We start from the raw sequence: 16089 nt of genomic DNA on the forward strand, positions 1-16089 counted from the left end.
CTGGTTAGCCATGGTTAGCTTGGTTCCGAGCGAGTCTACCTTGATGGAGTGTCAGTCATGGTTAGCTTGTTGACCTAATAGAAGTTTGGAGGTGGAAGCCTGGACGGTGGACCTAATTGCCATGCGGGGCCAAAGCACCAACCAGTGGAATGTGCATGGAAATTTCATCTTCTTAGGACGACACAGCCCCTTCAAATGTAACGTGTTCATGGTGTTTACTGCGGTGTTAAGAAATACCAAGCCCATACTACGGATAAACAATATACCTCTCCAGCGCACATATTTATTTAAAATATAAGATAAGTGGGGATTCATATATACACCTCTCCATTGCTATTATTCTATATGTTTTTAAGCAACAATGGTAGTGTTTTACCGATCTCTAAACTAAATAAAACTTGTAATGGTTCGAAAAGGTATACATAATAAAACTTGTAATGGTTCGAAAAGGTATACAGAGAAGCCTATGGGATTATTAAATTATTGAAATTGTTGAATTGGAAATGTTGTAATTTGATTTGAAATGATAATTGTTGTATTAGATTTAAGTTGTTTAGAGTGTTTGTGTTAAGTTGGTAATACACATTTAAATAATAATTGAAATATTAAAATGACGAAAATTGACTATTCTAGTGGAAACTTTTATTAAGTCATAAGTTATTGGTATATTTGGCTAGATGTTGGTTATACTCTTTCTATTATAATTTAATGATACAAAATTCTAAATATTTTACAATTTATATTTAAATTACAATTTTTAGTTAGTTATTTAAAAAATACTTTCAAATGTATAAATATATTAAATATCTATTAAAAAATAAAAATTGAATTATATAGATAAAACAAACTTAACTTACCATTCCAATAAATCAAATTTTAAACAAAATTGGAAAAAAAACAAAAACAAACTTATACCCAAAAAAACACAAATAAATAAATAATTAAATGGCACTTTTCTCTACAAACTTGGCCTCTTAAACATTTCAAATAATTTTCTCTACAAAATCGTCCTCTTAAATATTTCAAATCATTAACACATTAGAAAACATTATTTACTTTTTCTCTTAAATATTTATTTTATAACCAAAATTCCATCACATTTATGACATTTATTAGGAAGTTGGACAGATCTATGAAGGATGTTATGAAGGTAGATGTTAGTTGGTGGAAGGTTGAGTTGGCAGTTGAGATAATGATTGTTTGACTTGGATTTTTCTATGGCTTTACAAGGAAATGATTGTTGGGCTTTCCCCCTTGGTGGGGTTTTTTGTAGCCTCTAGGCTATCTTTGGTGTCTCTCATTTCTTTATTTACTTTCTTTCATTCTAATGATAATTGCCTAATCAAGAAGATTAATAAAATAAGAAGAAACAAAAAATAATGTTCACAAGTAATTATCATATTAAAGAATTCCCTTTACATTAGAATTCCAACACCAACTCCCTCTCTCACCTATCCCCTCCCTGTTCCTCTCTTTCTCTCTGCCTTCTTCCATCTCTCTCTTCCCCCTTCTTCCCCTTCTTTCCCTCTTTACCTCCCACTTCCCATTTCTCTAACCCCTCTCTCTCCCCTTCTCTCTCACCCCGTTTCTATCTTTCCCTCCCTCCCACAACTTTCTTTCTTGCATTTACTCCTCTCTCTAGCCACTTCCTATCCCCACATCACTCAAACTCTTGGTCTCTTTCCCCATCTGTGAATCTCTCCCAAACAAGAACATAAATAATGTGAATTTATATATATATATATATAATGGACCTTGAGCATCATGCTAACCATGCTTACAATTTCCCTCAATCTTTGTTTCCAAAGCATGGAGTAGACCTTTACTTACTCAAGTGATCCAAATATAATCTCCATGTGTCACTAAAAAATACACAAATTGACTTCATGACATGTCTTATTAGTCCTTGCCTCTGGCATGGCAGGGACTATAGCGTTCGATAGGACATTGACCGCCTATTAATTCACCAGCTGACCCTTTTTATTTTTGGGTTTCTTGTATTTTAACCAAAGTTTTTGCTGGCAATTTGGCTGCACCAAAATTTTAAGCAAAGTTTTCAAATCGACCTCTTATTGGAAACTTCATGTTTCCCGAGGCAACTTTAGATATACAAAGCGTTTTTATCCAAAGTTCATTTCCTAAATGCAGAGCCTTCTTTGTCTATTTTGTTATATCCAAAGTAACGTTTTCTTCCTATATGCTGCTACTACCATTTTCCTTGGATGGCACCTGTTCTTGTTACAAGCTTACAAGCTTACACTTGTCACTGCTAGCTGCCAGGATTGTTTACAACTGCCAACTTCATTATATTCTGGAACGAGTTCTGTGCCAAGATGAGGTCGCGCTTGTAACTGGAAATGTTGAGAAACTTTCCATTGTTGTGGCTGTAGCGACGGCAGTTGTCGCAGAAGCTGCAGTTTCATCTGCTCAAGCTGCTGCTCAAGTTGTTCGTCTGACCCGACCTTCGAACCAGCGGGAATTAAATGCAAGAGAACTTTGGGCGGCTACCAAGATACAGACAACGTTTAGAGGATACTCCCATTTCTGGAGTGCAAGATTATTTCCTCTGTAAAATCCTTCAAGGAGTTTTACAAGAATATCGCCAATCTCTTAATTAACATATTGGTTAATTTCAAGAATGTTTAAAGATTCATCCAGATTCATAATTTTGGTTCAGATTTTTCATGTACCTGGTTTTTGTTGTAGGGCACGCGTTTATGGTATTGTAGTAGTTTCAGCAACAGGATTTGATGGTCTTCGATTATAAATCGCCTGTTTTAGTGTTTCTCTTCCAAAAACAGCATTCGTTTTTTTCATTTCGCGCAAACCTTTTCCTTTTACATTTTCCCTTCCTTGCCCACAATCTTCTTTTAAGAAAAAATTTGATTTTAGATCCATGTTGACAAATTGCACACTACAGATCAACTCCCTTATTCTACGAGCATATTCTTCTGAAACCTTTTTTTGTTCATTTAAATCACTCAATATTAAGCGATTTTTCTCCTCAGTCTCTGAGATCTTATTTTGTAACTCAACAATAGTTCTCTCATTCTTCCTTGTTGATGCCCTGTAGGAATCAAGATCCTTTTTCACAGAATCCAAGGTTGTTTCCAATTCACTTATTTTTCTCCCCAGTCTTAGCTGTTGTTCTTCTGAAACAAACATTCTCTTGTCCATTTCACTCTGTAAAGAGTTGTTTTCTTCGTCAAGGAGCATTTTCGCAGTTGCAAGTGATGAAATTTGATCTTCCAGTTTTTCATTTTCTGCTCGCCATTGAAGTAGAACCCTTTCGTTCTAAGCAAACATCTCCTCTCTCTCTCTTCTTTCTGCTACAATTCGTGATTGAAGCTTCTCCTTTTCCAAGTCCCAATTATTTCTCGCTACCTAAATTTCTGCGGATATCGCCTGAAGTTCTAGAGTCAATTTGGAAACACTAGCTTCAAGATTATTTTTATTGGAAACCAGCGCTCTGCGGCAATCTTCTTTCATAGAAAATGTTAAGCTCCATTAATTTTTTTGACAACTGCTGCCTACAATTCTGGAATCCAACTGCAGTCTTTCCTTAATTTCTGGAAACCAACTGCAGTAATTTCCTTAAATTAAGGAAATCAACTGCAGTTAATAAATTTATTGTTGGGAGCTACTGAAGTGGTCCATTACTCCATCTGGAGTTCTCTACCTTGATCTGTGGAACACCTGACACATAGCCATTAAAAGCTTGATGGAAGCTTGGCTATAAATTTATCTGTTTGGTCCCCAAGCTTGCATCTCAATTCCTTCAGTTTTTACACCATCAAGTTGAGAGAGCAGAGCTTGGAAGTGCCTTCAGATTTTCTGTATTCTTTTCTTTTTGCTTGGATTGAAGCTGGAGTGCTGAAGTAAAGAAGCAAGTGGACTGTGGTTTGCATCAAGAACATCACCAATGGCTGGAGGTAATTTATATTTCTGGGCATTAAGTTTTAACGATTCTTTGAGTTTTCCGCATACAGAATCGCTGTTGAAATTTTAAATTATCATTTGGTATCAGAGCTTATGTTTATTTATCTCTGCCTTGGTTGGATTCAAATACTTTGAAGTCATTTGATTTGAACCGTATACAGAAAATTATTTTCATTTATTCGACTGAATGTCTGAGCACTGTAACTGAATTTATTAAGAAAACAGTCGTCCCGCAACACAAACATATCTCGCATTTGGCTATAGGGCGAAATGTTTTTGGAAGACCGATTGATTATTCATGCGATTTTAGTGGCTGTGTGAGACCGAAATTATGCTTTATACCCGAGATTTGAATTCGAATGAGGCGGGTTGTGCATTCGATTGATCTGTTTCACGACAAGGGTTTAGCCAATTTCCTCGCTCTCTTTGTAGATTAATGCCCATATATAGAAGTTAAGAGACATCCTTTCTAGAGGAAAATATTTCCATGGAATAAAAACTGTCACAACTAAGGTACTTTCATATTAAAACTAAAAGTTAATTAAAGGAATTTTGTTAGCGACTCTGGATGGTAGACGTATAATTGAAATAGTCCTTTTCAGAAACCAACTATCGTAAAATGTGGGGTAAATCCTTTCTTTCATTTGAGAGTAAAACCTGCTGTCAAATACGTACATATAGTATAAAATTGGAGGAAAATTTAATACGTATTGGAGTGATATCATATGGTTTACCATAATGCGCCACATTTAATACGTATTGCAGTGATATCATATGGTTTACCATAATGCGCCACATTTAATACGTATTGCAATGATATCATATGGTTTACCATAATGGGCCACTTCAGCACTTTAAATATTCTATGTTGTATCATATGATATTGGGTCAGGGTATAGTAGCCATTTATTTTTATAATTTTTATTGCATATTTATTGTAAAATTTACATTCCGCTTGCATCATAGATACTTGGGAGCATCTAAATTCAGTCGATTTCAATTTAAGACTTTGATGTTTTTACTAATCGAGAGACTGAGAGCACTAAATGTTAAGATGGGGAATTACGTAATTTACATTTGCTTGTTTAACGCTCAATTTTATCTTCTGTATCTCAGTTTTCTACTCTTTGGGACTGTATTGCAAGAGTACATTTATAATAATGAACATTTGTAATTAAAGAAGAAATAAGAAATGGTTTATTTCTCATTTAGGCATTCAGTTTTTGATTCTATGTTTATTTCGCATGAAGTTCAGATTTAGCGTTATTGAAATTTAATTTAAATTTAAATTTTATTTTATTTATCTTGTGAGCAAAATAGCTTGTTTGATGGTCTATTTTTGTTTTGTTTATAAATTGAACAATCAATTTGCAGTCATTTACGGTAATGCTGACTGCTTTAATCTTAATTTTGATTTTGTGAAGAATTATTACAGTTATATGGAGTTTATTTAAAATGTCATTTTGACTTACTCCTTTCAGTAAACATTATTTTTCTCTCTGGTTAAGTTTTGTTTATGCAACAAAAATAATGTCTAGTGATCCATATAATTTTAATTAATTAGAGAATAGCCACAGCATCTTTAATTAATTAAAATTATATATTTTGATTGGTTAGATCACATAAAGATTATTTAGACATTAAATTTTAATTAATTAGACTAAATATAATAAATTTTATCCCACAGGAATTTTTATTATATTTATGTAATTAATTAGGATAAAATTTCATAACCTACCCACAGGAGTTATGAATTAATAAGTTTTATCATAAAGTTTTGTTGAATCTGTTTGAATTGAAAATTTAGCCCACAGGCAATTTTTATGTCATTAGATTCAATTTTTGAGCATGATTTACATTGGTAAAACATGAAAGTTTATTAAGCCTCAATTTTAACATAAGCATGTGATTTTTAATTTTGATGCAGTAGTACAACCTGCAAATTTCTCTAAAATTCGTTGTGACATTCCCGAACTTAAGGGAGATAACTATAAGATTTGGAAGGAGAGGATTCTCCTTCATTTAGGGTGGATGGACATAGATTATGCTATTAGAAAAGATGAACCATCGGCACTCACTAATACCAGCACTACAGCGGACATCACGCTTTATGAACGATGGGAGCGATCCAATCGTCTAAGCATGATGTTCATTAAGACTAAAATTTCAGCTGGTATTCGTGGTTCCGTTGATCAGCATGAAAAGGTCCGAGACTTGTTGAAAGCCATTGATGATCAACTCGTCACTTCAGACAAGGCACTAGCAAGCACCCTAATCATAAAGTTCTCATCCCTAAGGCTCACCAGTGTGAAAGATGTGCGCGAGCACATCATGCAGATGAGGGACACTGTGGCTCAATTGAAGAAACTCGAGGTTGATATATCGGAGTTCTTCCTAGTGCACTACATCCTGAACACCCTTCCGCACCAATATGGACCTTTCAAAATCTCATACAACACACATAAAGATAAATGGTCAATTAATGAACTTATGACCATGTGTGTTCAAGAAGAAGAGAGACTGGTGATGGAACTGGGAGAGAGTGCAATGCTGACAACGCGTGGAAAGGGAAAATCTCAAGCCAATCGGAAAGGGAAAGGTAAAGTACCTCCCCAAGCCGATATCAAGAAGGATTCCAAGTGTTTCTTCTGTAAAAAGAAGGGGCACATGAAGAAGGAATGCGCCAAATTTCAGAAATGGCTTGCGGACAAAGGTAATTTAATCTCATTTGTTTGTTATGAATCTAATATGGTTAACATTAATATTAACACATGGTGGATTGATTCTAGATCAACAATTCACATTTCGAATTCCTTGCAGGGTTTGCAAAACCTAAGGAAGCCAGTGGGAAGTGAGCAAATCATCTTATCAGGAAACAAGATGGGCTCGCATGTGGAAGCTATAGGAACATGTTATTTAACTTTAAGTAGTGGCTTTGTTTTGGAATTAGAAAAGACCTTTTATGTTCCAAGTTTTTCTAGAAACTTGATTTCAGTTTCAAGGCTTGTACCTTTTGGATATTCCTTAAACTTTTTAGAAAAATCTTTTAGTCTATTCTATAAATCTAATTATGTTGGGAATGGTATTTTGTCTAATGGTCTTTACTGCATTAATTTACAAAACAATGTCACTTATGATTCAATGCATGTTCACACTGGCACTAAAAGATGTGTTATTAATGAAGATTCCTCTAAATTATGACACCGGAGACTAGGTCATATCTCCATAGATAGAATTAAAAGATTGGTAAATGAAGGAACACTTAATACTCTAGATTTTACTGATTTTGAGACTTGTGTGGACTGCATAAAGGGAAAGCAGACCAACAAGTCAAAGAAAGGTGCCAATAGGAGTTCAGATATATTAGAAATCATACATACTGATATATGTAGTCCAGACATGGACTCACATGGTCAGAGATACTTCATCTCCTTTATAGATGATTACTCACGATATATGTATCTCTACATGCTTCATAAAAAGAGCGAAGCATTAGATGCCTTTAAGATCTTTAAGGCTGAAGTAGAGAAACAATGCAGCAAGCAAATTAAGATCGTGAGATCAGATAGAGGTGGAGAATATTATGGTAGATACACAGAAGATGGACAAGCACCTGGGCCATTTGCTAAATTTCTTCAAAAGCATGGGATCGTTGCCCAATACATCATGCCTGGTTCACCCGACTAGAATGGTGTAGCAGAAAGAAGAAATCGAACATTATTGGACATGGTGCGGAGTATGCTTAGCAGCTCCAATCTTCTTAAATCCTTGTGGACTGAAGCACTTAAGACAACAGTGTATATATTAAACCGAGTTCCAACCAAGGCGGTTCCTAAAAAGCCATTTGAATTATGGAAATGTTGGAAACTGAGTTTGCGACATATGTGCATTTGGGGATGCCCGTCTGAAGTGAGAATTTATAATCCACAAGAGAAGAAGCTGGACCCAAGGACCATTAGTGGGTATTTCATTGGATATGCTGAAAGGTCTAAAGGTTACAGATTTTATTGTCCATCTCACAACACTAGGATTGTGGAATCAAGAAATGCAAAGTTTCTTGAAAATGACTTGATCAGTGGGAGCGATCAAACCAGAAACATGGTTTCTGAGAAGAATCATTCAGAATCTCAACCTTCCACTTCAAGTGATAGATTGGTTATTATTCATAGCACCCCTCAAGTACAAACTGGTGTTGAACAACCAACTGTTGAAGTTCCACAAGCTGCTGACGATATTCCAGTAGATCAAGGAGTTCAAGAGTTGCCAAGAATTTTTGAACAAGTTGAACCACATACTTCTCAGGAAGATGATGGTACAACATTAAGAAAATCTACTAGACCTAAGAGATCAGCAATTCCTAATGATTATGTTGTGTATCTACAAGAATCTGACTACAACATTGGAGCCGAAAATGATCCCGAGTCATTTTCACAAGCCATGAGTTGCAAAGAATCAGAACTATGGTACAATGCCATGAAGGAAGAGATGAATTCCATAAAGAGTAACGAAGTCTGGGATCTTGTTGAGTTGCCTAATGGTGCAAAAGCCATTAGATGTAAATGGGTCTTTAAGACAAAGAAAGACTCATTGGGCAACATTGAGAGATACAAGGCAAGACTTGTTGCTAAGGGATTCACTCAGAAAGAAGGAATCGACTACACGGAGACTTTTTCTCCTGTATCTAAGAAAGATTCCTTGCGCGTTATTATGGAATTAGTAGCCCATTTTGACTTGGAGTTGCAACAAATGGATGTGAAAACGGCTTTTCTTAATGGAGATCTAGAAGAGGAGGTTTACATGAAACAACCTGAAGGATTCCCCTCTAGTGATGGTGAGCAATTGGTTTGCAAGCTCAAGAAGTCATTATATGGTTTAAAACAAGCATCCCGCCAATGGTATTTGAAATTCCATAATGTAATTTCTTCTTTTGGTTTTGTAGAAAACATTATGGATCAATGTATATACCTGAAAGTTAGTGGGAGTAAAATTTGTTTTCTTGTTTTATATGTGGATGAAATTTTGCTAGCAACCAATGATAAGGGTTTGCTACATGAGGTGAAACAATTCCTCTCTAAAAATTTTGATATGAAGGATATGGGTGAGGCATCTTATGTCATTGGCATTAAGATCCATAGAGACAGATTTCGAGGCATCTTGGGTCTGTCACAGGAAACCTATATTAATAAAATTTTAGAGAGATTTCGGATGAAGGATTGTTCACCAAGTGTAGCTCCCATTGTGAAGGGTGATAGGTTCAATTTGAACCAATGCCCGAAGAACGACTTTGAAAGGGAACAAATGAAGAACATTCCATATGCTTCTGTTGTCGGAAGCCTAATGTATGCTCAGTCTGCACAAGACCTGACATTGCATTTGTTGTGGGAATGTTGGGACGATATCAGAGTTATCCAGGTTTAGACCACTGGAGAGCTGCAAAGAAAGTAATGAGGTACCTTCAAGGAACCAAAGGCTACATGCTTATGTATAGATGGACGGACAACTTGGAAGTAATTGGCTACTCAGATTCTGACTTTGCTGGATGTGTTGATTCACGCAAATCAACATCAGGTTACATTTTTATGATGGCCGGTGAAGCTGTATCATGGAGGAGTGCCAAGAAGACCTTGATTGCCACTTCCACTATGGAAGCCGAGTTCGTCTCCTGTTTTGAGGCTACTTTACATGGTGTATGGCTTAAGAGTTTCATTTCTGGGCTTAGAATTATGGATTCTATCTCTAAGCCATTGAGAATATATTGTGATAATTCAGCTGTTGTTTTTATGGCTAAAAACAACAAGAGTGGGAATTGAAATAAACACATCGACATTAAGTATTTAGCTATAAGGGAATGTGTTAAAGAAAAGAAAGTGGTCATTGAGCACGTCAGCACTGAGTTGATGATTGTTGATCCTTTAACTAAGGGCATGCCACCATTTAAATTCAAGGATCATGTTATGAATATGGGACTTGGTTCCATTATGTAGTTTCTCATTGTATGGACAATGTTATTTTAATGAAATTCTTAATTATTGTGATGTTTTTTCTCATATTTATGTGCACCTTAAGTTGATTTGAGAAAATTCATTTAAGAAGGACCAAGAATAAACATAAGGTTTATTCATTAAGAAATTGTTGCCACATAAATTATAATAAGAATAAATACATAGTAATACATGGAAGATAATACTCGTCATTAGAGGACTTATCGCCATGATTCATGTATCTATTACTTAATACAGATTATCAATGGGTTTTAAGTTGAGACATTAAGTTTGGAAGTATGGACCAAGTGGGAGAATGTTAAGCTCCATTAATTTTTTTGACAACTGCTGCCTACAATTCTGGAATCCAACTGCAGTCTTTCCTTAATTTCTAGAAACCAACTGCAGTAATTTCCTTAAATTAAGGAAATCAACTGCAGTTAATAAATTTATTGTTGGGAGCTACTGAAGTGGTCCATTACTCCATCTGGAGTTCTCTACCTTGATCTGTGGAACACCTGACACATAGCCATCAGAAGCTTGATGGAAGCTTGGCTATAAATTTATCTGTTTGGTCCCCAAGCTTGCATCTCAATTCCTTCAGTTTTTACACCATCAAGTTGAGAGAGCAGAGCTTGGAAGTGCCTTCAGACTTTCTGTATTCTTTTCTTTTTGCTTGGATTGAAGCTGGAGTGCTGAAGTAAAGAAGCAAGTGGACTGTGGTTTGCATCAAGAACATCACCAATGGCTGGAGGTAATTTATATTTCTGGGCATTAAGTTTTAACGATTCTTTGAGTTTTCCGCATACAGAATCGCTGTTGAAATTTTAAATTATCAGAAATCACCTTTTCCATTCTTTCCTCAGCTTCCTTTATTTCTTCTGAAACTTTATCAATGGCGGCAATATTCCCCATTTTCTTTGCAAGATGCTCGGTAAATTCCTTCTCAATTATTTCGTTAAAATTGTCTTTGACTCCTGCTACTAATTCTTCATCTGCATGCAGATTACTCACACTGAGTATGGGAAGTTGTTTTGATCGCAGATTCAAGAATATTCACAAACAGCCAGTGGCTTCACGTGATCCCTTGATATCTTGAATAACTAGCTCGAGCGACTTCTATAAAACAAATAGTGATACATATATACTCACCCCAGATATTGTTGAAGTTTCGAATTCAGTAGCCTCCACAAACATCTGTGTCATGAAACAAAGATAAGCTATATAGTACTTCCAAAGATTGGAAAAACAAGAAGAATAGAATTCATGAAACATAGAAGACATATCAGTAAACATCGCATTTGTTATCTGAAGAACAAATACAATGATCGCAAAATATAGGACAAACCACCTACTTGCAGAAGCCATGGAAGCTGCTAATACTCAGATAGGGTATATACATAAGTGAAGAACTCAGATGTCCTGATTCAGCAGTGAAGATGGAGGCAGGTTGAGTCACCCATCAAGGTTCAAGTCACCCATCAAGGTTCATTTCTGGGAAAGACAGAGCTTTTAAAAAGACACCTATAACACATGCAAAAAAAAAGTATAAGACAAACATATATTTCAAACACATAAAATCCCGTGCGCCCACAATTTTATCACCTACCTCTTTCTCTTTTGGACAAACATAAAATCCCGTGGGCCCACAATTTTATCACCTACCTCTTTCTCTTTTGCATGTCCAATGTGTCAACCTCCTAGCTAACCAAAGTTTGACTTGGAAGTTCAAAGAGAGTTTAGCAACCTTGTGAGCTATTATGGCTATGCAGCAAACATTGTGAGATTTTCTGCCACAAGAAGTACCAGTTGGGTCTGTATTTTGAACACTATTGAAATTTAACGGTTGAAAAAGCTTTAACTCTTTATGATTGTTTTCTTGTGTTTATTTATGAAGTTCGTATTCTTTTCCTACAGAGATCTACAGAAATATATTTTTTAGGCGGATGTTGTAGGAAAGAAATATTAATGCACTAGTATGGGGAAGAAAGGGGGGTCATGGTTCATAGCCGTGAAAAGGGCTTTTAGATCACATGCCAAGGATTCTGAATCCAACGATTCAAAGAAATCTAATTTTTCCTCCAAAGTTAAAGGTGAAGAACTTGATGCAGGCAAAGAAGAAAAGGTAGGCACTGATAGCTTTTGCTTCTGCCTTGAGACCTGGTTTCATTTGAGGGCTCTCATGTTTTGAAGAAAATACGTTATCAAATTCTAATGATCTTTTTGTGTCCAGGAAAAAAAAGCCCCAAAATAGAAGCGTAAATGGGCTTTTGGGAAATCTTCACACCATGACTGCCATGAAAAGGCAGCTTCAGATTTTGATGATTTTCATCCAAAGGAAAAGACTACCAGTAGCCAAGATGAGGTCGCACCTGTAACTGGAAATGTTGAGAAACATGCCATTGCTATGGCTGTAGCGACCGCAACCATTGCATTTGTCTGACCCGACCTTCGAACCAGCGGGAATTAAATGCAAGAGAACTTTGGGAAGTAAATCCAAGAGAACTTTGGGCGGCGACCAAGATATAGACAGCGTTCAGAGGATATCTGGTTAGGAAATTTCAGTGGTTGAACCGGTGCTCTATTTATTTCATTCCAATTTCCATGCATGCTACCTGTTACCTATTTACCTGAATAGTTACGGAGAAATAGCATAGAGCACCTTGGGCGTTGAGTTGTCATAGTGCATGTTGGGCGTTGGGTTGTCACAAGGAGGGACAAATAGTAAGGTTGTGAGTCCACAGGGGTAGACAAGTGGTAAAATCATAGGCCCACAAGTTTTTTGTAATTAATTCAATTGTCAATTTTTTTTTGTACGTGACAATTTCTGCATGTAGTACAGGTGTTTTCTGCAAAAGGTGTAAGAGAACGCTCTGTTCCACTTGTTGTAAGAGGTCTGAAAGAACATACCAGAATATAGAGATGTGCCATATACCAGAATATTAAAAGATATGAATTCTAACAATATACCAGAATACAGAGATCTGTCATATCGTAAGAGATTCTACATATGTAATATCGTAACAGATTTTACTTTCAGGTTGAGAAAATATATTTATTAAATGTTAAACCCTCTCTAACGTATCATTCCTGAAAGACGGTTCTGATCCATCCCAAGTAAGGAGAAGCCATCGGATTTGCGTGTAACGAGATGAAATATCAAGCGCGACTTGCTATCTTTTCTTTGCTTCTGCTTCTCCCTCTCGGTACCCACCCTCTGATGGCAGTCCAACCAACAGGTATATTATCATTATCATTATATTAACTTGTAGCACTAGAAACTATGGATCGTTTAAAAAGCTATGGATAGTTGAAATTATGCAAGATACTTAGGGCCATGTAGCTGGCTTAGTTGAATTCAATTGAAATTCTTGAAATTAATGCAAGCTATACTTGATTATCATTCGCAATTTTATTGAAATTCTAGTTGATATTTATTTACAATTTTGATTTCAGGTGAGCTCTCTGATACCCAACTCACGGAGGTTCCTGGGGAAAATGGGTGTAAGTTGAAGTTAATGCAATTAGATAGTTAGGCCCGTGGCTCCCCTAGTTGAATCCAATTGAAATTCTTGTTGAAGATAATGCATGGTAGTTAGGCCTGCTTAGTTCAATTCAATTGAAATTCTGTTGAAATTAATCCGAGAGATTCCCGCATTTGTTGTGGCAGAAAACAAAAACTTGGCAGAGAGAGTTAATGAATTTCCTCATAAAGGTGCATACCTATGCCTAGGGATTCTCCATTCGTCATGGCAGACAACAAAAGCTTGGTGGATATAGTTAATGGATTTCCTCAGATAGATGCATTGGTGGTGGCGGAGGTTATGCTTAGTGTTGAAGCTTTTGAAAACTTGCATGGATTTCCTGGGAGCATAGTTTTCCTTGCCTTAGATTTCGATTCAATTCTAGATATCAAGGTGGTTGTCGCTTTTTTGTTATGTCTTTTTGGTTCTGTTGGTTGGTCTTTGAATTCTGGAATCAGAGCTCCCAGGACTTAGTTTTATGTACTAAGGATGATTGTATCTCTATGCGTTTACTAAATGCAAATTATAGGCCTTTCAATAGTGATAGCATTTGAAGCAAGAATTCAATTTACTAGCTCTGTTGATTAAATAAATGACATTATATAGTCAAATAAGATTGACATCAAGTAGTAACAAGAGGTTTGTCTTATGGAATTTAATCTATATACTAAACATGAGATCTATTTTTTAACCCATATTTTTTTGGTAATTTTGTTGGTGAAAAACGATGAAGCGTAAATTCCTTTTGTTTTAACATTTTTTTAAGGTTTGGTATTTATTGGTACGAGTTTTTCATTTATATTAACCCTAAATAGATCATCACATTTAAACATTTCAATTCCAATTCAGATTTATTTCTTTATTTGTTGAGTTTTCATGATGAGTAATTGGTGCTCTATGGTGAGACCAAGTGTCCTTACAGATGGCGTATATCCACTTTTATGATTCTTACAATGTTTAATTATAGGTTGACTTAACAACCATTACTATCGTTGAGAATTCAATAAGTACTAATGTGAAGAGATGTGAAAAGATAAAGGAAGCTAAGTATGTTCACACTTTTGAAAGGGAAATCCAATAATTCAGAAGGTAGAGCCTAGCTGGAAGAAAGATTGGGAAGCTGAAAACACTATTGAAGAGTTCAAATATGTGCCCAATCAAATCCATTGTTTGAAAGAAAAACCAATACAGGAATGAGCAATTGTCAAAACTCCTAAATACTCATTTTATAATTGTTTAGTGTTTATTCGCAATACGGCAGGGACTACCGCTACGCAGTTGCCCTTGTTATGTAAAGTAAACATCTTAACGCAGTTGCCCTTGTTATGTAAAGTAAACATCTTAATATTTTCCAAAGTTAAAAAATCCGTGTGTTCTCAAATTTATGAGAGTTTTGGTATAGCCTTAATTCAATTCTATTTTTCAAAGGGTTTTATCATTAATGTTGATCCAATCTGAAGTTTCTAAGTTTAGATTAATATTGTTTTGATTTGCACCATATGAGCTTCTATGGATTTGATGGGTTAAATATACAGGTCACCAGTTTTTAAATATATAGTTTTCTATTACAACCAAGACTATGATCAGAGTTAGAGAACTACATATTTGAGTTTTGAATTAGATAAAGTTTTTAGTAATTTAACACGTTGAATTTATAAAACAAATGTTTATAGGTTATATGTTAGTTAATCAATTCAACTTAATTCTCGTGTGATTATAATTTCAAATTTTAGTTTTATAATATGAGGAATTTGACTCGTCATGAAATTTACTCTTGTTTATTGCTCTAAAAAATCTATCTAGATTCATTTTTTTACATAAATGACATCACCGATCTCACTTTCAGAACAGGTTGAATCCCTAAAATCATTCTTTACAAATATAGGATCAATATTTATATATTAAATTAATTAGCATGCTAAGAAAAACTTGAAAGGGTATTTATGAAAATAATGACAACAAACACAACATATTCTCCATATTCTATTTATCAAAATAATGACAACATAGGAGCATGGGCAACTACAAACACGAGAGAAATATCTACATAGATGAATGTTCGACTTCAGGATTAAAAGTACCATCTACACAATAAGATTATATTTCAGGAAAAAGAAAATAGTTCTAAATTATCGTGTCAATCCTGAAATGATGTACCAAATAAATAATGTAAATGCCCTTGACCTTGTTGGAATTCAGAGGCACAGCAAATCAATTAAACACACAGCAAAATATCAAGCACATAAACACAGTTTTTAACGTGGTTCACCCAACCAATCTGGGCTACGTCCACCAAACATAGGCATCAGGAATTTATTAATCAAATTGGAGATTACATCAAGAAATCCTCACAAAACTCTCACACTCTTAGCAAACCATCCGAATGGTTGCCTGTTATATAGCATAGAGAATCTAACAGCCTCATTAACTCCCTCACATCAAATATAGGAGGCATTAACTCCCTCCCAACAACCTGGAGTTAATCTAGGACCTGAATTCTATTGTTGTCATCAGCTGAGATTTTTCCTATTTTGCTCCAAACAGAAAATCTCAACAATCTCCACCTTGACAACAATTCCCCTGATGCCCTGTTATTATTATTTTATCTTTTCTGCAAGCCAAGAGAAGCCAAACACCAGCGTAGC

This window comes from Pinus tabuliformis, chromosome 4_1, assembly GCF_031772625.1.
Source record: "Pinus tabuliformis cultivar Carrire ecotype Pingquan chromosome 4_1, CPIR1, whole genome shotgun sequence".
Lineage (NCBI taxonomy): Eukaryota > Viridiplantae > Streptophyta > Pinopsida > Pinales > Pinaceae > Pinus > Pinus tabuliformis.